Source organism: Dipodomys spectabilis, unplaced genomic scaffold (assembly GCF_019054845.1).
Source record: "Dipodomys spectabilis isolate Male_0828 unplaced genomic scaffold, ASM1905484v1 ptg000297l, whole genome shotgun sequence".
Taxonomy (NCBI): Eukaryota; Metazoa; Chordata; class Mammalia; order Rodentia; family Heteromyidae; genus Dipodomys; species Dipodomys spectabilis.
The window spans coordinates 15,733,369-15,758,048 of NW_024870974.1; positions in this window are offsets into that span (position 1 = coordinate 15,733,369).

The following is a 24,680-nucleotide window of genomic DNA, read 5'->3' on the forward strand; positions in this document are numbered from 1 at the left end:
ATGCCTTTCAGGATCTTCTGCAGGGCTGATTTAGTGGTAATAAATTTTTAGTTTTTATTTGTCATGGAAGGTTGTTTTTGTCTTCTGTGAGAATGATAGCTTTGCTGGGTGAAGTAATCTTGGTTGACAGTTGTTAACTTTCAGGAATTAAGATGTATTATTCTAACCCCTCTTTGCTTTTAAGATTTCTTTTGAGAGATCTGCTATTGTTTTGATGAGTTTTTCATTGTAAGTGTCTTGGCATCCAGTGTCTCTCCATAAACTGTCAGAATCTTTCCTTGTTTTTTGTACTTAGTGTTTTAATATAATATGTTGTGAGGAAGTTCTGTCTTGGTATGGCAGAACTTTTGGGTGTTCTAAAGTTCTGTGGTATCTATATATGCTCCTCTTTTTTGAGATTTGGGGTGGTTTTTGCTACTTATTGAATATATTTCATATGTCTTTTACATCCTTCTTCTATGCTTACGATTCATATGTCAGTTGTTTTAATAGGACACCTAAGTTTTGCAAATTCCTTTTATACTTCTTTATTTCTTTTCTAATTTTTCTAATATATTATCTTTAAGCCCTGAAATTATGTTTCCATATCATCTGTTCTGTTGGAGAGATTTCAACTGTATTTTCCATCTCTGGGATGTTAGTTTTATTTGTTTTTGTTCAAGATTTCTATCTTCAGTGCATTTCTTTTCATAGCTTCCATTGGCTTCTTTATTTCATTTAGCTGTTAATCTGTATCTTCTTTCAGTACTCTAAATGTTTACCTCTATTCTATTCTCTTTCAGTTCATTTAGCTGTTAATTTACATTTACTTTTATTTCATTTAGCTTTTAATTTGAATTACTTTGAATTTACTTAGTTGCTTGCTTGTATTTTTTTATTTCAGAAATACTGGTTGTTTATATATGTTCTCTTCCATCTCTTTGATCATGCTTACCTTCATTCCTCTGAGCTCAATATTTGAAATTTCCTGTCCTTCACTGTCATGCTTTGTCATGTGATTACTAACTTCTTGAGGTGTCAAAGTGCCTTTCTTTTTCATATTTCTTGTGTTCACATGTGGAGATTTGCAAAGTTGAAGTCAATTTGTAGTCTGGAGTTTTTGTCACCTAAGGATTTTCCACTGGATTATTCTCTGTGTTTTGGTAGGACTAGGCATCATCAGGGCTGGTGTGTCATTTCTGGTGTAAAACTCAGAAACAACAAAGTCACTGGTTCAATACCAAGCCAAATATTTACAGAGAGTAAAATACCATTAGTATCATTATATTACATAATACAACCAATCATATTATATATGCAGGGAACTAGTGTTTTTATATGGCACCATAGGGGGTTATAAAAATAAAACTATGTAAGAGTTAAATTTATTTGGTAAAAATAATAAAAACAAAGAATTGAAACCTTGCAGAAGGATCTGTTACCCAGTCTTTCAAATCATTCATTTTCTTCCACGTTGAGAACTACACTAAAAGGTTTCTGTCAAGACTTATCAAATGGCTGTCATTTGCATATTTTACTTCTCTATGGCACCTTGTTTAACATGGTAGATACATAAAAGATTGGGAAAAACAAATTAAATCATTTAATATGAAATATTATTTGGGAAAAAACAATAATTTGTTTTTATTGTTTTTCCCAAATAATATTTCATGTTAAATGATTTAATATCATATGTTTAAAGTGTGGTTAACAAACCTTAGGAAATAAACATTTAGTTCATTCACTGTTAGAAAAGTCTATCATATACAAACAGCCCTCCTTGTCAGGCCAGTCCAATCATCATGCCTACATTATTCTTTATCATAGGTCACACACAAGATCTCTCTCAATAAGAAGAGTTTCCTGGGGAATACCTGGAGTACGGAAATAAAAATTGTCTTTCCACTTTTCCCTTTGATTGGTTCCACAGAGTTTTCATACACTGGAAAATGCATGATATAATTTGAGATGGATGAAATACATATGCTTTTCTTTAGTAATGTAGGAAAAAGGAAATATGAAGAGAGAATTTTTCATTTCATTTCATTTATTTATTTATTTAGCCAGTCCTGGGGCTTGAACTCTGGGCCTGGGCACTGTCCCTGAGCCTCTTTGTGCTCAAGGCTAAAGCTCCACCACTTGAATTACAGCATCATGTCTGGCTTTTTCTGATTCATTTACTGGAGATAAGAGTCTCAGGGGCCTTTTCTGGATTCAAACTATGATCCTCAGATCTCAGACCCATCAGCATCTAGCCAAAACTGTCTTATTTTTACTTTACTTGATTTAGAAAGAGTACATATGAAAACAGAGCCTCTTGAAGCAAATGCCTTTAAATCAAAGCATGTCTGTGTACAAGTAAGCAAGCCTCTGTTTACCCTCAATTGTTTTCCTTGAGTCCTGGATATCAAACCTGAGAACTTTCACACATGCTAGCAAGTGTTCTGCCAGTAAGCTCTAGTCCGAGGTACTCAGATATGAAGACCAGTGCCTGTTGCAGATTCTCCTCTATGGGGAATCCAGACATCCACGTGTGATACGAGTCCACCACCTGCTTCTGGACCTGCCCCTCATCTAACCATGTCCAGAAACTGAGTTGTAGTCATAACAACAGGAAGGCTGAAGTGCACTGTGGTGTACTTGCTGCTGGAAACTTCTGGTCTATAGACAATTTTGCTATTCCATCTTCCTGTGGTGAATTACATAAGGAGGATATTTGCCTTTCCCACCTGTATTTTCAGCTCAATATCAACCCAAGAGATTTACTGATTTTGTGTTCCATATTGCCTTACCCTGAACAAAACAAAACAGTTCACTTCAGTATTTTTAAACTTTCTCCAGATACTTTATCAAAGATGGATACAGACGACAAATGAGATTTTGCATTTATTTATTAATTATCATGCAATGATGTAGTGTGTGTGTGTGTGTGTGTGTGTGTGTGTGCGTGTTTGTGTGTGTGTGTGTATGTGTGTGTGCATGCGCGCCTGTCCTGATTTTGAACTCAAGGGCCTATGTGCTGTCCCTGAACTTCTTTTTGCTCAAGGCTTACACTTTGCCACCCAAGTCACAACTTGTTAGTAGTTTAGTGATGAAAAGAGTCTCACAGACTTTCCTGCCTGGGCTGGCTTCAAACCAGGATCCTCAGATCTCAGTCTCCTGAGTGGCTAGGATTACAGGCATGAGCCACTAGCACCCAGCAACAATGCAATTTTGATGTCAAATGTTTGGCACAATCATGCATAATCCTCATAACTCAACAATGAAACCATTATTGTCCCTTTCTTATAGTTGAGGAAATTGAGGCCCAATGAGCCTCATTACCTTGCTAACAAAGGGGCAGACTCAGATCCCAAAGCCTTTGCAATTTTCACCATGTACTGCCTTGGCTTGATTTTTCCATTGTGTCCACCACAGCCAGGAAATGCAGCTGCAACAATAATAAGCAGCAGATACGTCTTTCTTTCCTATATTCTCCATCAATAATTCAAAGTTAACAATAGAAATTGAATAGCATGGAGAAATTAAAATGGCATATAATCCCCAAATCTCATTGTAGCCAATAATCTCAGCCTCTAATTCCAAAAGGAGTTTTAGAGAGGTTTCTAGTAACTGACAGTAATTCACAAGTTCTTTTTCACAGTCTTATTTTTTTTCTATCTACCACTGAGAATAGCATAGAGAAGTGGCATTTCAAAGTGACACCCAGGAAGAGGAAAAGAAGAGAATCTCAGGTGTTTAACATATATACATATACAAATACATGCTCTGGGTTCCAGTCAGGGATGGTAGCAGGTACCTCTGTAAACACACACACACACACACACACACACACACACACACACACACACACACACACACACACATACATCAGGCCCCTCAGTTGCATCTCTGACTCCAGTTACAGTGAACAGCCTTGAGTATCTCTGACTCACCTTTCCATCTCTGTATACCTTAATACAAGGTCCCATGGGCTTTCCTGCCTGGCGGTGGTAGGCAGGTTCTCTGATTCCAGATCACCAAGTGCACAGCTGAAAGAAGTAGGAATGACAGTGTTTGCGAACGCCCTGGAACAGGGATGAGAGCCAGGGGTAAGTGCTCCAGCCTCCCAGTTTCTCAGGTGGAAATTATGAAACACCTCTGCACACATTTTGAGAAGTCCTGATGGAAGAACGTCCCCATTTTCTATAGTGTGACTTTAGTAAAATACTCATATTAGAAGATCCTATTTCTTTTTTTTTGTCAGTCGTGGGCCTGGGCGCTGTCCCTCAGCTCTTCAGCTCAAGGCGAGTGCTCTACCACTTGAGCCACAGCGCCACTTGTGCTTTTCTGGTGATTTATTGGAGATTAGAGTCTCATAAACTTTCCTGCCTGGGCTGGCTTTGAACCATGATCCTCAGATCTCAGCCTCTGGAGTAGCTAGGATTATAGGATGAGCCACTGATGCCCAACTGGAAGATCTTATTTCTTAGTGTCAACCTATTTTTCTCACCTGTGCTTTCAGAGACTACCTGACTGAGATTCTGCTTTTGTTCAGAACCTACACTAAGATCTGAAATTATTTGACATTCTTTACAAATAGGCCATTCTCATGGCTATAACTAAACACGATAAAAATAAATTGGCAAAGCAGGTCATTCCAATAAAACAGTCATTTTTGACTCACAAGTGGGAAGGTCAGAAACAGAGGGACATGTGCACAGCAGGGAGTATTAGGGCCATCAAGGGACCTTTTCAAACCCTGCCCTGGAAATCCTGGTTTATCTGTACAGGGGATTGCATAATTCCACCCTTTCAAAAGAACCACAGGCTCTGCAAGTCACTCTCTTGTCACCAAGCCTGAGGAAATTTGTTGTGTGGGGCAGAAAAAGGAGATTGTTGCAATCACATCTTTTTAAGGATTTTGTTTTAGATATAAAATAAAAAAATAAATTTGGTACCTTACTCAATAGTCTTAGCTATTTTTTAATTGTAGTTTAATTTAACCCTGGTCCCTTTTGGCCCCATGATTGGCTGGTTGGTGCAAAATAGTAACAAAGCATAAACTTTTCTTTCTAGCATTTGAATTGAACTTGAAAAGCACTTATCACTCCTCTAAACCCTTCTCTTTTAAATAAAAAAATGAATGAGAAGATGAAACTGTCACAGAACTACATCTCTATTCGGACAGCAGAAAAGCCAAGACCTGTTTATCTATTTTGTTCTTTAAACACCAACCAAAAAAAAATCTTTCCCAGCAACTTTCTAGTAAGAACTTGCTAACTAAGTACAACTTGGAATTTGCCTGTAATTCCTTTAGCAACACCTCAGAAACCTGCAAAATTTTACAACTATACCAGAGAGCTGCACATTAAAAAAAAAAAAGACATTGCTAAGAGTACTATCCCAACTCAGAACACAAAAAAAGTAACATTTGAAAACAACACATTTAAATAAGATCTTCGGGTATATAGATTAAAACCAGCTTCTCGGAGGCCAAGTAGGTTTTTCTAAGCATCCTGGTTGCAATCTATTGGTTATAAGGAATGCTCAGCCTCTCTCCTAGCTAAGACTAAGTTCTGATCAATGACATATAAGTAGACACAATTTGTGGGACTCTATATGTAATGGAATGTGCTTCAAAAGTTACTCGTAAGGAGAATTTTCTTCCATGTCCTGCTATGGAACTGGATATAATGACTAGAGACCCAGAGCCCTGTTGAACCTAGAGGATTAGAATCCCATCTATTTTTTGTCCGTTGTGGGGCTTGAACTTGGGGCCTGGTTGCTTTCCCTAAGCTCGTTTTGCTCAAGGCTAATGCTCTACCACTTTGAGTCATAGTACCAGTTCCTGTTTTCTGGCAATTAATTGGAGATAGTCTTACTTGCCCATGCTGGCTTTGAACCACGCTCCTCAATCTCATCCTCCTGAGTAGCTAGGATTATAGATGTGAGCCACCCGCACCCAGCCTAGTCACATCTTAATACCTACACAAGTCCCTTTTGCCTTAATAACTTAATACTGAACAGTCCATCTTCAACTTTGTTTTTATTAAGGAAGAAAACATTTCTACCTTATTTAAGCAAGAATTCAAGTGTCTATTGTGAGTTACTGAGTGTAGTCCTAACCAGTCATTTTAAATGCATACATATATCTCATATAAAACATTAAACTAAACTCACTAATGGTGAGATGTGTGGCCTCATAACTATCAATTAATTGCAGAAGAGAAACACTGAAACCACTATAGACTTAAAGGTTGGCATTTGGCAATAGTATATGTGTTTTCCTCTGTGGTTATATATCCTATTTATGGGTAGCATCATCTGTGAGAGAAGTTGCTGTGTTTGCACGAGTAAATTAATGACTGATTAAACCACTATATCAAATTGAGATATTATGTTTTGTCATAAAACATTTTTCAGAGCTATACATTTCCCATTTGCATTGGGTTTTCCAGGGAACTGCTTCATCTGCCTTCTAGCCCTCTTGGTTTTCTTTCATCAAAGCATTGAAAAATGGTGCCACAATCCTATCCTTTTAGAGCACCAATGCCATGCTGATTTGCATGTTTGTGGCATAAATTTGAATATTAATTTCAATCGATACACCTTTAAATCCAGAAAACAAATGCAGCCAGCTGCTGCATTATATATATGCACATATATAATAGATGTATATGTTCATATATACACATATATATACATATATACATCTATTATATATATGTATATATATTTGGACTTCATGAGTGTCATGAGTTTTAAACCTACATTTAATTAGATTCACATTAAATTTACACATATATTCACACAAATTCATTTGCCCAGTGGCCAAATTATAAATTGTTAAGTTCACAATGATTCTATTGCCTTCATTTGTTCCCATGTGTCTTGAGGTCAACCTCCAGTTTAGAAGAACTCATCATCTAATTTCAAGAATGTGTTAGGTCTATTCTTTTGGTTTTTTGTTTGGTTGGTGGTGGTGGTGGTCATAGGGCTTGAAATCAGGGCCTGGGCTCTGTCCCTGAGCTCTTTTGCTCAAGGCTAGTGCTCTACCACTTTGAGCCACAGCACCACTTCTAGGACTATTCTTGTAGTTACAAATAATAGCCAATCTGTCTAAAGTGAATGCATTGACTCACTAAGTTCAAGAATAGTCTGGCTTTGGGTCCAGTTGAAATCAGATGTTTACAATGATTTTCTTCTTTCTGCCTTTCTGCTCTGCTTGGCTTCTCCCACTTCATTCTCAAGCAGATTCCTTATACATATGGTAGCAAGATACTCATTAGTCTCACCCCTATCTTCTTCTTATACCTTGTGTGCTCAGTACAATAAAGACCCATGCCTTTGCATCTAGGAAATAGTTGTCTCTAGCCAGCTGCAATCATGTGTCTGCCTTCATGATTGACACTTACACCAAAATCACATAGAGTCAAGAAGGAAGTTTTCAAAGGAAAAAATGAGAGCAGTTGAAATAAGGAAAGAATAATACTGGTGGAATAATGCATGATCATGCCTTACCTTTTGCTGAAATGATTTCCTCCTGAGCTAGAAAAGTTAGTTCCCTCTTAGCAAGTCCGGGCTAGAACTGTGGAAAAGCCTCTGAAACTTTCATGTGCAAACAAATCACCTGGAGTTTAGAATACACATTTTGATCCAGTAGATTCGGATCAGGGCTCAGAACATCTGTATGTTCCACAAGTTCCTAGATTATGCTGATCTTCTAGCCCACGAATCACTCTCTGAGTAGCAGAAGGAGCCCCTCAAGTCTGATTAACCTCAAAGGTGCCACAAAAGTCTGCCACAAGTCTGATTAATCTCAAAGGTGCAGCCCCTCTCTCACCATCTTCATTTTGCCATAGCCTTGGGGTCCCAGGGCAAAGCTGCCTTTCCTGCTGCCATCCATGAGTTAACACAGCTAAAGTCCTTACCTTTTTAAATCTCCTGGCAGAGTTTTACTGTCTTCTGCTTTGGGCATAAGAGTCCCTGGAGGCCAAGATCCTTCTCTGTGACTGGCAGCTGTCGCAATTGATACACTGTGCTGGGCAATTAGGTCTTGTCACTGTTGGGCTGGCTTCCAGTTTTGCATTCTACTAAATTATGGAGAGTTTCGGAAAACTGCACCACTGGTAGCACTACTTTCTGGACATGCAAAATTACTTGTTTGCATAATGTTACAGCAAATTCATAAGTTTGACTCAGCGCCTGGGTGTTCTTGCTCATTTCACATGCAGGTGTATAAAAGATGTATAAGGCCAATGCTGGGATGTTCTGCAGACATAATACCCATCAGCTGTATCCTGAACAAATAGGAATTACTTCTGGGCTTTCGAACAGGAACATGAGGATGTGAACAACAAGTAGAATGAGGCATTATTTGCCTGAATACTACCCTTCTGTGCCTTCTGTCTGCCTTTCTCTATGCATGGCCTAATTCCTTCCTTCCTCTTCCCATGGCTTAGCCCACAATTCAACTTTCTGCTTCTTGTCTCCATGAGGGAGCAGGAGTCAAGGGAAAACCTAGAAAGACTGAGACAAAAATCACACTCACTTTTCTGTATCTTTAGTGAGTGAAATGAGGTAAAATATGGACTTCAGGGGTAACCTTTAAAGAGAAAGAGAATTTTTGAGTGGCTATATGTTAAAGCAGAGGTAGGTAGTCCCATCCACTTGACTTGGGAGATTACAGGAGTTTGTAGGTTGGTTGCATATAGATGATAAATAAATTTCATATGGGAAAGCCTTTACCTTCTCCACTTTATTTGGAGAGTAAGGATAGAAATTGAACTCAGGGTCTCAAGCATATCAGGTAAGTGTTCTACCACTGAGCGATGGCCTTAGTCCCACACTGCTTTCATTTTTCCCTGTCATGGCCCACAAAGCAACTGTGCTGGAGAAGTAAGGGAGAAAGAGCAAAACAGAGAGATGGGGTTGGGACAAAGCTAGATGATTTTTACTAGCCTCTAACTTGAACTCCCCGCTCAGAGCTCTATTTGCAACAGTCTCCTAGAATCTCCTAGGATACACTGTCCAAGAGAAACCAAAATACCATTCCCCTCAGAGGTGTGGTTATCGGTATTGCCTTGAGGTTCAGGGCTCAATTTCTTATATGGAAAGGAAGCCATCCTTGGGAATCAAAAATTCATATCACAGTTTTGTGTAAATCTAATGGGAAATGTGGTCTGGGGAAATTCTTTGAACATTAGATATGCAAATTAACTATATGATTACAATGCCAATCCATGATCCAGTGCTACTACCCTGCCTCTTGTAAGATGAGAGGCTATAAAACACTGGGATATTAAAAAATGTATCCACCAAAGTAAAATTAGTGCTCAGCAAATGCTTGAATTATTTTTTTTTTAGTATTTTATTTCTCAGATGGATTACTCTAATTTTTAGTGTTACACATTCCCAGGCTACAATAAATGCATAAGCCCATCAAAACTTGATGAAAAACAGCATCAGAAAATACACTGGAAACTAGGGATCAAATCTATAGTAGCCTCAGGGGATGAATCCTGTGACCTAATAGAATATTTCCAATTCTAATTTCTCTGATTCTGTGAAATCAATTTTTCTATAAACTATAACTGGTACAAGAGTGTTTTGTAAAAGCTAATCCTATTGGCCTAATAGGCGTGTCAAGTTCCAGTGTAATGGACATTTTGCTTCTTTTATTGAAACTAATAGACGAGCATTAAAAGGAATAAAATACTGAAAATGATAACAGTTTACTTTTTTATATATTTTCCTAGCCTTTTAAATTTGATGGCCTAGCATATTGGCTTTCAATCTCTTTTTTATGGGTATTCGAGCTTGACCCTGCTAAAAATGACAAAGAAATAACAGCGAAGAGCATTATTGTACTATCTTACCCTCCACAGTGCAGTCAAGAAATGGCCCTTGTGTGGCATCTTCATCTGGGAAGTTCATATGTCATCAGCAGCTTCTGGGAAGGTTCAGTGGAGGAGAAGAGTTATAAGGATAAGCCTCTGGCTTTGTAATGTTGACAAATTAGTCCATTTCAGCTCTCCGTCTCTAATAGGCTCCTATCAAGGGGAGTCAGATGAAATTGAAGTTGATCATGCCAACCCAGGATGACCTCAAATGAAATAGATCTCTCTGTTTACCAGGCATAAAGATTACAGAGGACTCATCAATCAGGAGGCCAACAGGATCACAGACTTGCCTTACTAATGTAAACTTCACAGACATGGGAAGCTACAGCTTTCTTGTTAATTTTTGTAGGTATTGTTATTTAATGGGATTTGGATCCCTCTCCCCAAACAGATGGGCTTTCTTCTTAGACATTGGTCACAACACTGGCTATCATTAATTTTGTGATTGTTTATTGAATGTTGAACTACTCCAATGCGTCTATTAAGTGCTATCAAGTCGAACTGCATTCTGCCTTTTAACTTCTAGCCCCAATTGATAATCAGATACTCAGTAAGTAGAAGGACCAGTTTTGTACAGTAAGGTTTTACCTGCCATCCTGCCATAATTATTCAAATATACTATCACTCTGTCATGATAGAGTGCATATTAGATGGATGAATGGAGAGTCATCACTTGGTGGAGTATTAGATTAGAAATGGTAATGACCTTGAAGTCAAGAGAAACTGATTGGAATCCTAGCCCTGTCCTGCATCTGTTATGTGACTTAGGTTCTCTAAGCTTCTTCAGTGTGAACTGGGGGAAAATACACATTGCATACAAAGCCTATTTTAGCAGTTTTGTCTGCAGCCACAAAAAAGAGTATTAAATAAGCTGTGCTATTCAATATGGCGGTCAGCAGGCACAGCACACATGGCTTCTGAGCGTTTCAAATAGAACTCATACAAATGAGGGGTTGGATTTTTTTAAATTGTATATGAGTTGAATGAAATTTAAGTTGTTACATGTTTCTAGGGCTTCTGTTTGGGACAGCACAATCTAAGGTACTAAAATCTAAGGAGGAATACTCAAACTGGGAAACTGCATAGATAGAATAAGTAGCAAAGTTCTTGATAACTGTCCTGAAACCATCAGCATCAGGATTAATCAAATGTCTTCTAGTTTCTTTTGTGTATCATATATTCTGGGACTGGCCAGATTGCATTGTTTTAGTAAACTGTCACCCCCATTTGGATACCTATTAACTCAAAATAGCACGCATTCAATGTGAAATGACTTTACCTTCATTTTACCCATAGCCTCTTGCTGTGCAAGAAAAATCATCACTTTGCCACACTACTTGGCTCCCATTAGAACTGTAAAGCCACCATTAAAAAAAAAACAACTTTGAAATATATACCTCCTAGTTACTTGGACTTTATCCTAGTTTTGGTAAGCAATATTTAAGCAGTTCTGAATGACAACCTTTTTTTTTAATTTGGGGTTTCAATTTAAATTTGGGAGAGAGAGAAATAGGTTTTATCCAATTAAGATTGCAGTGTTCCATCACTCTTTGAGCAATGGTTAATTGTTTACCTGAGGGGAAGAGAAGGGAAGAAATGGGGTGATACATTTGCATTGGAGTCCAGAAAAATTAAATGGAATTATTTCTGTCACTTTACCTGGGAAAGCAACATCGTTTAAAAATTCCCTGATCCCTTTTCTCTAGAGCTACTACTTTAAAATACAATAGGAGATTGCTTTGAGAGATGATTTCTAAGGTATTTGTATACATATTAATGCCAAAGCCCATGATCACTGGGGAAATCAAATGTGTCCTGGTTACAAAATATCCAATATTGAAAACTTCAAAAACCTGAAAGAAGATCAAATATGTATTTTTTCCAATTTCTTTGAATTAGTAGGAAAACCAAGTTTCTCTGAAAATGAAGCAAAGTCTTTATTCATTTGCAAGCATATGAGAAAGGACAGCCAATGTTGTTACTTAACTCTGCAGCCTTGCCAACTGCTTCAAGACAGCAGTGGCCATTTTGTCCCTTTTGGGTCACCTTGTGAGCCTTTTCCTTTATAGATGTCCAGGACCAGCCTTGAAGAATGTGCCTAGATGAAAAATTCATTCTGAGTCATCGCCATCACAACTCCAGCTAGAAATCCAGCCCTGTTCCAGGACAAAACTCAAAGTGTGGGCTTTTTATAGGCAAATCTAATCTCTTCGCTGGCTCTTCTTAGAAGCCACCATGCCTGTTTGCCAGATTCTTGCCGATAGAAAGCCAAGTCAAGAAAACATTCCCAAGTAGCTCACCAACAGTTAAATTATTAACTCCAGAGGAGTTCATGAGATTATAGGACATTACAACAAGATTAACTCTGCTTCTCAATTACAATTTTATCATTAGTCTTATTGCAAATATAGTATAAAATTTCCCAGCCTGGGTACAGTTTGCAGTTCTACCTCATTATGTAGCAGAGTTCCCAGGAATGGGAGGAGCTATAACTAATCTCCATTTAATTTTAGTAGGAGAAGTGAGCTCTCTCAAGCAGCCTTCGATTTCTGATGTTATCCACAGTTTGAACTGAGACAGACTGGAAAAACCTGTGTGAATTGTGGTAAGAAAAATCATAATAATAACAACAATTCTTCTGAATCCAGTAGGAAAGTGCCAGGTCTCGGAAATTTCCCGGCTCTGTGGAGTCTCTCTCTGCAACAAAGGCAGCCGGATCACACAGCACAGCGGACAAGCCGTTATGGGTGTTTGTACAATCGCAGAATCCACTATGAAGAACATCACTCCAGTCTGCCAGTACCTCACAATTCCCACAGCCAAGCCACTGGCTTTCAGGAGAGAACTCGGTGTTCAGAGAAGTCCTTTTCTATTAAAGGAAGTAAATAAGTGGATGTCTTTTCAATCTGAGCAGACACATGGAGTTTCCTATGGGGGGTTTTCATGAGGATGTTTATACTTGAATACTCTTCTGCAAGAGAAAAGAAAGTACCTGGCGTCATCCTGGATCAAAAGCATAAGCTTTTCATTAACTTGTGATGAATATATATGTATGGAATCCGCATCTACTTTCAGGAGTGGGAATTACTCTCTTGGTTTATCAGACCAGGCAGAGCCTGGGAGTCTTATCCATCCTTAACAGAGCCTCAACAACTCTGTAATTGAAGACGTTCTTCCAGGACTACTGATCTGTATTAGTTAGCCTTTCTGTTACTTAGGATCCACACCAGGAAATGAGGTGCAAATACAAATCAGATCTCCTCTGAGATTTAGTTACTGAGTGTTGCCTGAACAGAATTTTTCCCCCAGCATTCAAATTATGCTTGGAGAGAAAAATAATAATAAATGGAAACCTCAAAGAGAACATTGCTGCTTTTTGCAAGAACAGAGCAATGGAAAAATAAAGGCTGTGATGAACCAATTTTTCTCTCCACGGCTACTCTCTCACGAAGACATCTTCTTTGAGTTTGTTGGCTGGCCTGAATGTGCGAGATTGCTCCAGGCCACCCTGCCACCATTTCTGCTTCTGGAGGATTTTTAAATCTGCAGAAGTTAACAAACCAGTCTCATATAAGTAGTGGACATCTGTATATGAGTACACACCTGTACACATGTTTGTGGATTGGTGCATATATCTATGCAGAAGCTATGAGAGCCATATGCAATCCTACTAAGAGAAAATAATATTAAAATAATCAACCCTGCTAATGTAGCCTCTGTAGTTTGGGGGGGGAATGTTAACAGAATTATCCAATTTCTCCTCCAGAAAACATAAGCATTCCTGAAGAGTCAAGAAAAAGAAGACAATAAAAGGAATTTGCAATTGAAATTTTAAAACATTGTACAGCTGCAATAAATAAAACCACAGGACGCTAGCACAAAGCTAGACCAATAGAGCGTAATGAAAGCCTAGACCACAACAGTACATATGGTTTCTTCAAACAGGGTGGAAGGGAGAGCAATTGTGTGTGTGTGTGTGTGTGTGTGTGTGTGTGTGATGTAATTTATGAAGATGTTGGCATTGTGTGATAGCATAGGGACAGTAAGAATTTTAGGCTCAAGACACATTGGAACCTGGATCTGAGTTCCACTACTGTATCACTTCCTAGTTGTATAGTCTTGAACAAATCAATAATCGTATTGGATACTCATTGCCTAATATCTAATAGGAATGGTAATAAGTATCTCTAAAGTGTGAGGACCTGAGATCCAAATGACACCTTACATGTGTCCATAAAGAAGTTTAGGGACAAGCAACAGAAGCATACTCCGGCTGAGAGGAGAAGGAATTCATTCAAGGTTCATGAATCTCTAAGAAGGGTGGATGATTGGCTTGAGAAAAGGAAGAGTAAGGAAGGCTGAGCAGTAGCTGCAACAGAATTTCTTGCCAGCAAGAATGTGTGAGAATCCTTTTCCTCCACACCGTGTCCCTGAGCACTGGATGCCACCACAAGCTCCTGGGAGCTATATCCCAACTAGCCCTCATCAGCCTGAGCGTGGCTTGATCTCCCTGCTTTGCATCAGTAGATTCAATCATAAGGTGCAGATGGGGTTGGTTGATTGGCTGCTCCTAAGTTCAGAAGAGACTGGGAAACAAATTATTGACATTTTCATGTATGATGAAAACAAAGCCCTTCTTCCTAGCAAAATTCGTAAGATGGAGGGTTGACCAAAAGAAGGAAAGAATTTCAGATGCCGAGTCACCTAAGAATGCATAAATCTATTACATAATATACCAAAGTATCTGACAAATGACAGAGATTCAGGAAATAGTGATGATGAATATTTCCACATATTCATGAGAGAAAGGAACAACCCATTATCCAACAAACAATCCAACAGAAATCACTAGTTACTTGGGGAAAAAACTTGTAATTCATCAAAGTAAGTTACAACTAGATCAAAGAAAAGTTTAACCAACAATGTCAATCTGTGAAGAAACAACTGTATATCCTACCTGTGTCTATCCAACTGTGCATTCTACCTGTCAGTTATGCCTAGAAGGTCATTAATTTAAGTTTCTAATCACATCTCTTCTAGCACTAGAAACACACAAAGGAGAAACCACCCTAGCACTTAGAACCAAACTCATATGCCCCATTCTTAATTTTGCAACAGATCTCCACTTGTAACCCCCCTCTTTTTATCTACTGAAAATAAGTATTGAAATTTTGTCTAATTGCTTGACTGCTACAAGTCTTTCTGCCAGGTAACATTAGCAAGAGTGCTCTCTGGCATGAACTGTACACTTATATGAAATTGTAGGTTTAGGTTAGACAAGGATCTTATTTTACATTTATTTGTTACTCATATGTGGCACAATGCTTTGAACAAAAGATTTTCTCAATTCATGATTAAGGAAGAAAGCTGAATTGCTCTTTAGCTTTGTTGAAATGTCTGGTAATGGCTTCAGCTTTGAACACTAACTCAAATAAAGTAATCTCTCCATTCCGCCTTTAAAAGAATAAGAATGCTTGCATTGCCTTGACTCTCCCCAAACTTTACATAACATCAAATATTGATTATTTCAGGCCTGACAAAACAATTCAGAAGTGGCAGAGATAGACGCCTTACCAAACCTCATATCACACTTGTTTTTGGTCTGCTATCTATGATCCTTATTGTTTTCCATTTCTACCTGCCAATCCTATGTCCCCTCTGAAAGACCAGTCAAAGATGAGTGAGGCTGGTCAGAATTGTTTCTTTTCTAGCTGTGTTCCTAATGGTTCCATTTTTCTTCTTTCTCTGCTGCTTTCCACTACTATTAGAATAGATATGTGATTTAAACTATAATTCCTTCATGACCCAGGCGCTTCTTGCTTTTCTGTGGCTGTCTGAAAGATCTCAATATTTATTTAAGTTGAAAGAGTACCATGAGACCCTTAGAGATAGCATGTACTGTTGGTCCTCCATATCTGTAGGGCTTGAGTAAGTCCATGGGCTCAACCAACTGAAAATGTACAGACTCTTTTCCTTACCATTACTTCCTGAACAATACAGTCTAGCACCTATTTGTATTGTATTTATGTTGCATTATGCATTTTAAATAAAAGAGAACTCATTTAACGTGTACAAGAGGATAAGCATAGGTTACATGGAAACACTACACTGGTTTTTTTTTTAATTTAAGGGGCTTGACTATTCACACATCTGTAATAGGTTCTGGAACCAACTCCCTCTGGATTTGGAGAGCCAACTCTGTGTTATTAGTTCTCCTATGACAAAAGAACAATTCTGTTTCTCATATACACATATAATGCTCTTTAAAAAAATATTTAGAGGAAAGTTGACTGTGACTCATGCTTGTGATCTTAGCTACTTAGAAGACTGAGATCTGAAGATCTCAATTCAAAGCTAACCTGAGCAGACAGATCCACTTAAGCAGCAAAATCTGAAAGTGGGGGTATGTCTAAAGGGGTAGAGTGCCATCCTTGAGCAGAGAAAGCAAAGCAAGAGCATGAGGACTTGAGTTCAAACCTTCGTTTTGTCACGTACACATACACACCAAAAAAAAAAAAAAAGAAGGGAAAAAAAACACCTTTAGCCTTGGCATGTCCTTAACTAACATACAGATATGGATTCAGTGTCTCTGAAAACTGTTACTCAGCTGTGGTTCTTATGACAATTCGTCTGACTCATGTCTTATAATAAAAAAGACTAAAAGTTTGTTCCTCTTCGTCAGACTCTCTCTTTCATATTTTATTTGCTAATGTACAACTAAATTCTAAATTAAGAACATGCTTACAAGAAAGGTTAGGAAGCTATTCACACCAATCCATTAGTAAGTCTGTTTTTGATTGAACTTTTAAATAACTTTTGATAATTAGTGCCTGGTCTTGGTCTTTGGATTTCAGACAAGATGAAAGAATTCATTTTCTTTTGATTTAGAATTGCCAGATTTAGTTCAGACAAAAAAAAAAATCTCCCAAGGAAGCTCATACTTCAGGGAATTCCCTGATTCTCACAAGAAAAGACATGCAGACCATTTACTCCCATTACCAGATTTGGAATGATCAAAGCATTAAACTGCGTTTGTGATTAGGTCAGAGGTCAGCAAACTTTGTACATAAAGAATCAGATGGTAAAAGATCTTAACTTTGCCCGTATAGTCTCTGTCATGACCTCTCTACTCTACCATAGTGCAGTATGGGGGCAGCATGGCTGAGCATGACTATGTTCCAATAAAACTTTATTTACAAACTCTCTTTTTTTGTTTGTTTCATTGGTGGTACTGAGATTTGAACTCAGCTTTGTGCTTACTAGACATGAGCACTACTGCTTGAACTACATCCCCAGCCCCTTTTGCTCTGGTTATTTTTGAGATCATCTCTCTTTTTGTCCAGGCTGTCCTGGATTGCAATCCTCCTATTTGTACCTCCCACTTTAGCTAAGATGACAGATGCATACCACCACATCTTGCTTTTTCTTTTGAGATGGGGGTCTCTAGAACATTTTCGTGCAGGTTGGACTAGACAAAAATCCTCCCAATCTTAGCTTTGTAAATAACTATCATGACAGGTGTGAGACACCATGTATGGCTTTATTTATAAATTCTGAAAACAACTTTATATAATTTTATGTGACATGAAACATATTCTTTTTTATTTTTTCTTAGTGTACCATATGAAGTAATTTCTTTTTCCTTTCGTTTTTTTTTTAAAGTTTTCCTTTGTTTTGCACCCTGTTGTCAATGTTTTTTTATTTCGGTACCCTTTATATTTTATATAAGTTTACCTTACTTGGAGATGGAAAGGGGAATCACAGAAATGGTAAGACAAAGGACAAAGCGGGAATTAATTCAATTCTTTATTTTTTAGTCAAAATATAAACAGCATAGCTCAGTGCTTCATATTTAAATAGACAGTGGGTCAGCTATAACTCAAAGGCCATAGTTTCAGGGGAACTGGGGATGGTTGGGGATCATGCATAATGTTGAATCCCAAGTTTTGCCCAAATGTCTCTAGCATATGCTATGCAGTCATTTCAAAGATAAAGATGGATGGATGTACACTGATGCTGAATGCTTCTATGTGCAATAGGCCGGTGTGTGTGTGTGTGTAAGTCAGATAAATGGTCTTCCACATCCAAATTCTCATGGAGACTCCAAAACCACTAGTTGCCTCCACAACAGGGAATTAGAGGCCATAAGAGGACCAGAGGGATGGGGACTTAATTTTCACTGTGCACCATTTTATTATACCTTTTGGCTTTCACAGTTTAAATTAACCTATTTTTAAATAACTAGTTTGATTGAAAACTGAGAGGAATGACAAGAAATACCCTAAAGTCAGCTCTTATTATCCTCTACACAGAAAGACAGAGACCTCGGGGCTGGGGCTCTAGCTCTTATGCAGTGTTAGGTATGGGAAAGAATAGCCATCCAGGGCTTGTGAGCCTGCATTGCCCTGCCTTTCTAGCAGGCAGAAGGAGCTGATTCCAACTATCAATGGCAAAGGTGAGCGAGCATCTTTCTAAATGCAGAAAGCAGAGTATTTCCAAGATAAGAAATCTCTTTAAGAGTAGAGAAGATCTTGACCTTTTTACAGTGAATATTTTAAATCCCCCAACCTAAAGAGTTTAGAGAGAAAAAACAGAACATCAATGCACAAAAACAGGCCCAGTAACACATGCTAAATCTTGTCATTAATTAACATTTCTAAATCTGAGAACTGCCAACTCAGCTGGGCCCTAGAATCAGTGTCACCCTAACCAGTATGAGCCCAGGACAAGAGCACAAACGGAGGTCTCGCCTCTGAGCCACCCCCTTATCTTTCCAACCTTCACATCGCCAGAGCCTTCACCCCTGCACGTGGACCCCATAGTGTGCATCCTCAAGCTCCATCCACCCTATCTTCACCTTGGTTCTGCCCCTAGGCTATCTTGGGAGGCCAGGGTATATACATCATGCAAAGTCTGGGACAGGGAATGCTGGGTGCGCTCAGCCCCAAAACCCAGAAATTTGATCTAGAAGAAGAGTCACTAGACTCCATTTAGGCAATCATCTTTGACAGAACAGTTTTTATCTAAACAAGAGGGAATAGGGGCTGGGAAGGTGGCTCAGTGGTAGAGTGCTTGCTTTGCATGCATGAGGCCCTGGGTTTGATTCCTCAGCACCACATAAGCAGAAAAAGCCAGAAGTAGTGCTGCGGCTTAAGTGGTAGAGTGCTAGCCTTGAGGGATAGCGCCCAGGTCCAGAGTTCGGGCCCCATGACTGACAAAAAAAAAAAAAAAAAAAAGTGGGAATAAACAGTACAGCCTGTTATAAAAGCACTGCTGAATTAAGAGGCCAGAATGATTATATACAAGAGTATAGCTTGGTTCTGGTAGTTCACACCTGTAATCCTAATTGCTCAGGAGGCTGAGATCTGAGGATCATGGGTCAAAGCCAGCCTGGGCGGGAAACTCCATGAAACTCTTATCTCCAATAAACTACTCAAAAAAGCCAGAAGTGGAGCTGTGGCTCAAGTGGTAGAGCAGTAGCCTTGAGCAAAAGAAACTCAGGAATAGTGTCTAGGCTCAGAGTTCAAACCCCAGGTTCAGTAAAATAAAAATGAGTATAGTACTCAGACTTTCACTAACAATTAAATTAATTTAACTTAATAGGTAAATGTCAGGGAGGGTGGGGGAAGGGAGAAATATTAATCAGCTATTCATTGCTGTTTAAATACCTGAGAAAATCAACTCAGCAAGGAGCATAGTATACACTGGCTCATGTTTTCAGAAATTTCAGTCCATGGCTGTTTGGATCTGTTCTGTAGCAGCCTAGTACTTCATGGTAGAGCACTATTTGTCTCGTGACTAACCAAAAAGGAAAAAAAAAAAAAAAAAAAAAAAAAAACTCCTCTAAAAGCAAACCTCCAATGACCTAACTCCCTCCCACTAAGTTGTAAAGATTCCACTGTTTGCCAACAGCACTTAAGCTGAAGACCAAGCCTCTAATGCATGGGCCCTTGGGAAACATTCCTAGTTTAAGCTGTAGCTGAGGGGAAGGAAGAATGCTTTGGTAACTTTCCTAAGGTCTCTAAAGTCCAAAAATTGGGTGTCAAGAGTATCAGGGGTTTAGGGACAGGTCCACGGGTTAAAACTCAGAATATTTTTTTGAGGCAGGATTTCACTATGTAGCCCAAGCTGACCTTGAACTCAAGATCCTTCTGTTTCTGAGTACTGGTATTACAGTACAGGTGTTCACTACCATGTCCTGCTCAAAGTATCTTTTTTTTTTTTTTTGGTCAGTTGTGGGGTTTGAACTCCCTGAGCCTATTTGTGCTCAAGGCTAGTGCTATACCACTTTAGCCACGGCACCACTTCCAGGTTTTGAGTGGTTAATTGGAAATAATTCTCAGATCTCCACCTTCTGAGTGGCTAGGATTATAGGGATGAGCTACCAAGTGCCCAGCTCCAGAATATCTGTTAAGGCTATTTTATCTTAAAACTTCATGTGATAATTTCAAGTTTTATTTTATAAAGACATCCCCTTCCTCCACCCACACATCGAGTGCCATTTAACCAATGTAACGAGTCACATTGGAGAGGTTTTATCCTCCTCTAGAGCAGATACCTAGTCATGTGGCAATTGGTATGAATAAAGGAGAGTGGCAAATTCATGCAAATTATACAAACTGAAACTCACTTCAATACTAAGCACCAGCATGTCAAGGTTTTCTGGAGCAGGCAAATTCTCAGCAAACAAGACTGACCATGACCCCTGCCATGGACTCCCATTCTAATGGAACGTGGAAGAGATTTAATATTCAAGGCTACCCTATTCAGGCTTGCTTTGCTTTGTTTCACTGGGGGACGAGTGGCTGGCACATTGATTCCTGGCGGGCAAGGATCATCTGGCCAGAAACAGCTTTATGTCACAGCATTCAGCACTGAGCTCTGGGCAAGGAAAGGACTCCATAGCAAATGGAGGAGGGAGAGTGGAAGGAGGAAGGGCAGGAAGGAGGGAAGGAGGGAGTATGGAAGGCAGGAAGGTAAACTTGCCACTCTCCTTTCTGGGAACCACCCGATCTCCATCATTTCATCTACAGAAGGGAAGGAATGAAATGACAGAAATTTAGAGCTCCATATTTGCAGATGAGGCAAAGCGGGGACACGGGGCAAATGACAGGCAACGGTGAAACTGGGTTTCCGAGAACTTGAATCATTGGGGCGAGAGAGTTCGCAGATGGCACAGGCTGCTCGGTGTGGAAAAATGGGTCATGGCTCCCAGACCAATGGCCACATAACCTGAAAGATGTGTGGGAGGAGTTGAGCATCCCTGTGTGGCAGGCTGGCTGGGGAAGGTCTGTGCTGAGTGGTAAGGATTGTCACATAGCATTCAGATGACCCATGCATGCAGAACCACAAACCAAACCCAAGAAGGACTGCCGTGCCCAGTGAGCTGTTCACCTTGCCCTCCTGGGCAGAAGGAGGTAGGACTTGGCAGTGCTGGCTGGTGAGTGACCGCAGTTGCTCTGGACAGGTAGCCGTTCACTCCAACCCTGGCTCTTCTTCCTTAGGAAAGTCCCCTGACCTCAGTTTCTGCATCTGTGAAACAGAGATTGAGATGTTTGACCCACTTAAGTCACAGAGTTCTAGTGAGGATCAAATGAAGCAGCAAGTGCAAAAATAAACCAGAAATTGTCGGCCCTCACGCACAAAAAGGCTGACTCAGGGAAGTGGAGCAGGATTTGCTTATGCCCTGAGTAGGCCCCATGATGCTTTCAGTTTGGAGAAGGTGTGGAGAGCCTGGGGAGTAAAGACATTCAGGATAGTCTGAGAGAGTCTTTCCACCATTGGAGACAATGCTTTCAAGCTAAAGAAATGTAACTGTGAGGAATGAGTTGCCAAAGCTTGAGGAGTGAAAGTTTGAGAGGCCCGAGTCCTCTGAGGAGGGGGCTTGAACAAAGGACCTAGACACTCTTTCTGGAGCTTTGGTGCTCAAGTCTCGTGTTCTACCACTTTTGAGCCCCACCTCCCCATCCAGTTTGGCCTTTCCTGTGCAGGCTGGCTTCAAACAGTGATCCTCCGAGCTCAGTTTCCTGAGGAGCTAGGATTGATTACAGGCATGAGCCACCAGCACTGGGCTAATGAGCCCAAAACACACCTCCATCCCTCTTGAATAAAAAAAAAAAGAATAGAAGAGAAAAGGGATGAGCAAAAGGACAAAGATGAGCATTTAAAAAGCAGATTCATACAGTCTCACAAATGGCCATGACCTCGGATAAGAAGACTATGGGTGGCATTGCCAGGCATGTGCCCACTGACCCCCTGCCACCCAGATGCCCGCCCTGAGGAGCCATCTCTCTTTCCACAGCTCTTTCAGAACCATCATGGTACCAACTTCTCTTTCCAGCCTTCCTCTGCTTCTCCCTGACCCATGACACACTATAAAGAAGAGAGATGGGGTGTCATGGTGATGTGGAAATGTCTTTCTACATCTACTGGGCTCTAGGTAACACCACCAAAATTTATATGGTCCATGAAAGTGTAGAACCGCGCAGTAAAATGGGTAAGTCATTTCTCTTTATAAAGCAAACTTTTCCCCATTGCCACCCAGTTGTAATATGTAGAGCTGGCTCTTGATGTTGGTGCAACTGTCTCCTGAAAGAAAGGCCTGGGTCACCACTGAGAAATATGCAAATGAGGGTAGTATTTATGCATCAGAGCGATGCATCAAGTATCAGGAGGTGTCTCCAAGCATGAATTACAAGGTCTCTAAAAGCAATGAGTCTTTTATAGTGCTGTAGATAATGGTGATTTTCTGTAAATCCTGCCTGAGTCACACAATAGGCCAAGAGCAATTAACATTAATTAAATGATCCCCATAAAGAGGTTGCTTTGCTGACACATTGATAACCTCTAAATGCACTTAGCCTTCTTGAATTCTTGAGGGTCTCCTGCGAGCTGCAACAGGAACACTAGCCGGGTTCCTGATGCCTGAGATGGTGGCATATTACACACACACACACACACACACACACACACACACACACACACACACACACACACACACACACACACACACACAGCTCAGCCCACAGTCTAGTGATCCTCTATTCCATACCCTACAATGTCTGAGTTTGCATTAACACTAGATTCTTATTCTAAAGGTCAGGAGGGCCCAAGGCTCTTCGTTTCTAACAAGCCCCTTGATTGAGGAGATCAGGTTGCTTTCTTTGAAAAGCAACACTGCGCAAAAATCCTGAAAATGGCCTTCAGGTAGGGTGGCTGGGGTTAGAGATGGAGAGAGGGCAATTCAACACTCTAGATCATGCTGCTTTTCTAGTCCCGGGGGAAGTACAAATGATGGGAAATGAATCAAGGAGTGTGTTAGGTGGACATTATAGTTGACCTCAAAGTCACCCTAGATTCTGGATGGTCGACCTTTGGAATACCCCATCCCGCAGGCCGCTATATTAAGGACCTATCTTTCTTTTCAAGCAATCACCTGGTGAAAGCCCCATCCCACCATTATGAAGACCTTGGAAAGGGGAATTCCCTGCCCCCAAGGTAGAATGAAGAACCAGAAAGGGAGTCAGAACTTTTATCCCTGGACAAATCTCTTCTCTGTCATTCCACTAGAGGGCACAAGACAGGAGGTGGATGGAAAGCCAGGCTCTGGGCCTGTAAGGTGGACCCAAGTGGGGAGGTGGAAGCCTGTCCAGGGCAGAAAATTCTGTGTGTGTGTGTGTGGACAGAAGAGGCAGACGAATGTGAGGAGTGGAGCCACTCACCCAACAGCAATGCCCAAGGATCAAACAAACAAAATAAAGCCCAAGAAGCTTTGGCAGAGACTGACTGTGGAGTGGTGACAGCCATAAGAGGTGGCCCAAGTGTGGCAGCAAACAGAAGGAAAGAGCCCTTGGTAGGGGCAGGACAGAGAGGACAGAGCACAGAGAGGAAATAGTGCAGAGGAAAGGAGAGTCAGGGCCCCATTTCCCAGGAGCAGATGTGAGGTTGGTAGCAACCTTATAAAACTGTAGCTCAAATCAGACATCAAATTATATCTTGAGACTATAACAATCTCATTTCAGAAAGCATCTGTAGCAATGTGCTGCTTGTGGAAGGTTCCCATTTTAATTCAGTAATGATGTGATTGAAATTAGAAGCGTGTCCTGGATCCACGCAAAGGGCCCGTGTGCTTAAAGTAATCTTGAAACAATTTCTCCATCTAAAATAAATTTGAGCATGAAACTATCAAGGAAGGAGAAGGGGATGTCACTTCTGTGGATGAGATCTTAGAAAAGGAAGAAACCAAATCAGAGGGGAAGGAGGTGAGGCAGGGCCCCGGGGGATTTTATTCAGTGAATTCTTGGGATTTCTCAGCGCCTAGAGTCATTTGACCAAGAAATACGCCCTTGAGTTTTGGCCTTTCTCTTTTCTTTTCTGACACCCTTCCTCCACAGCATTATCAGTGCAACCCAAGCCAAGTCAGCTATTTATAGAGCAGAGCAATTTTACCACAGGGTGTGGGGTTTAATTTAAAGAGACGCCAAAGAGCAATGGGCAGATGGCTGAGCACGCAGCGCCTCTCAGTGACCTTGGCAGGGCCACCCCAGCCCAAGGCCGGATCCCGAGTTTTACAGACCCAGAAGGGGGCTTTCTGAATGACCTTGGGGTGATAGAGCTCCAATGAAGGGATAAATTGATGAGCTAGGTGCCTGTTTATTAATTTCTAGTGCATTCTAGGAGCAGGTAACATTCTAGGCAATGGTAACAGTTGTCAGTCTGGGGGATCCTTCTGGAAGTACTGCTCAACTTGAGGGACCCAGTTATATACCTATCACAGGTTCATATGGAAATGGAAGATCCCTGAACCACAGAGAGAGC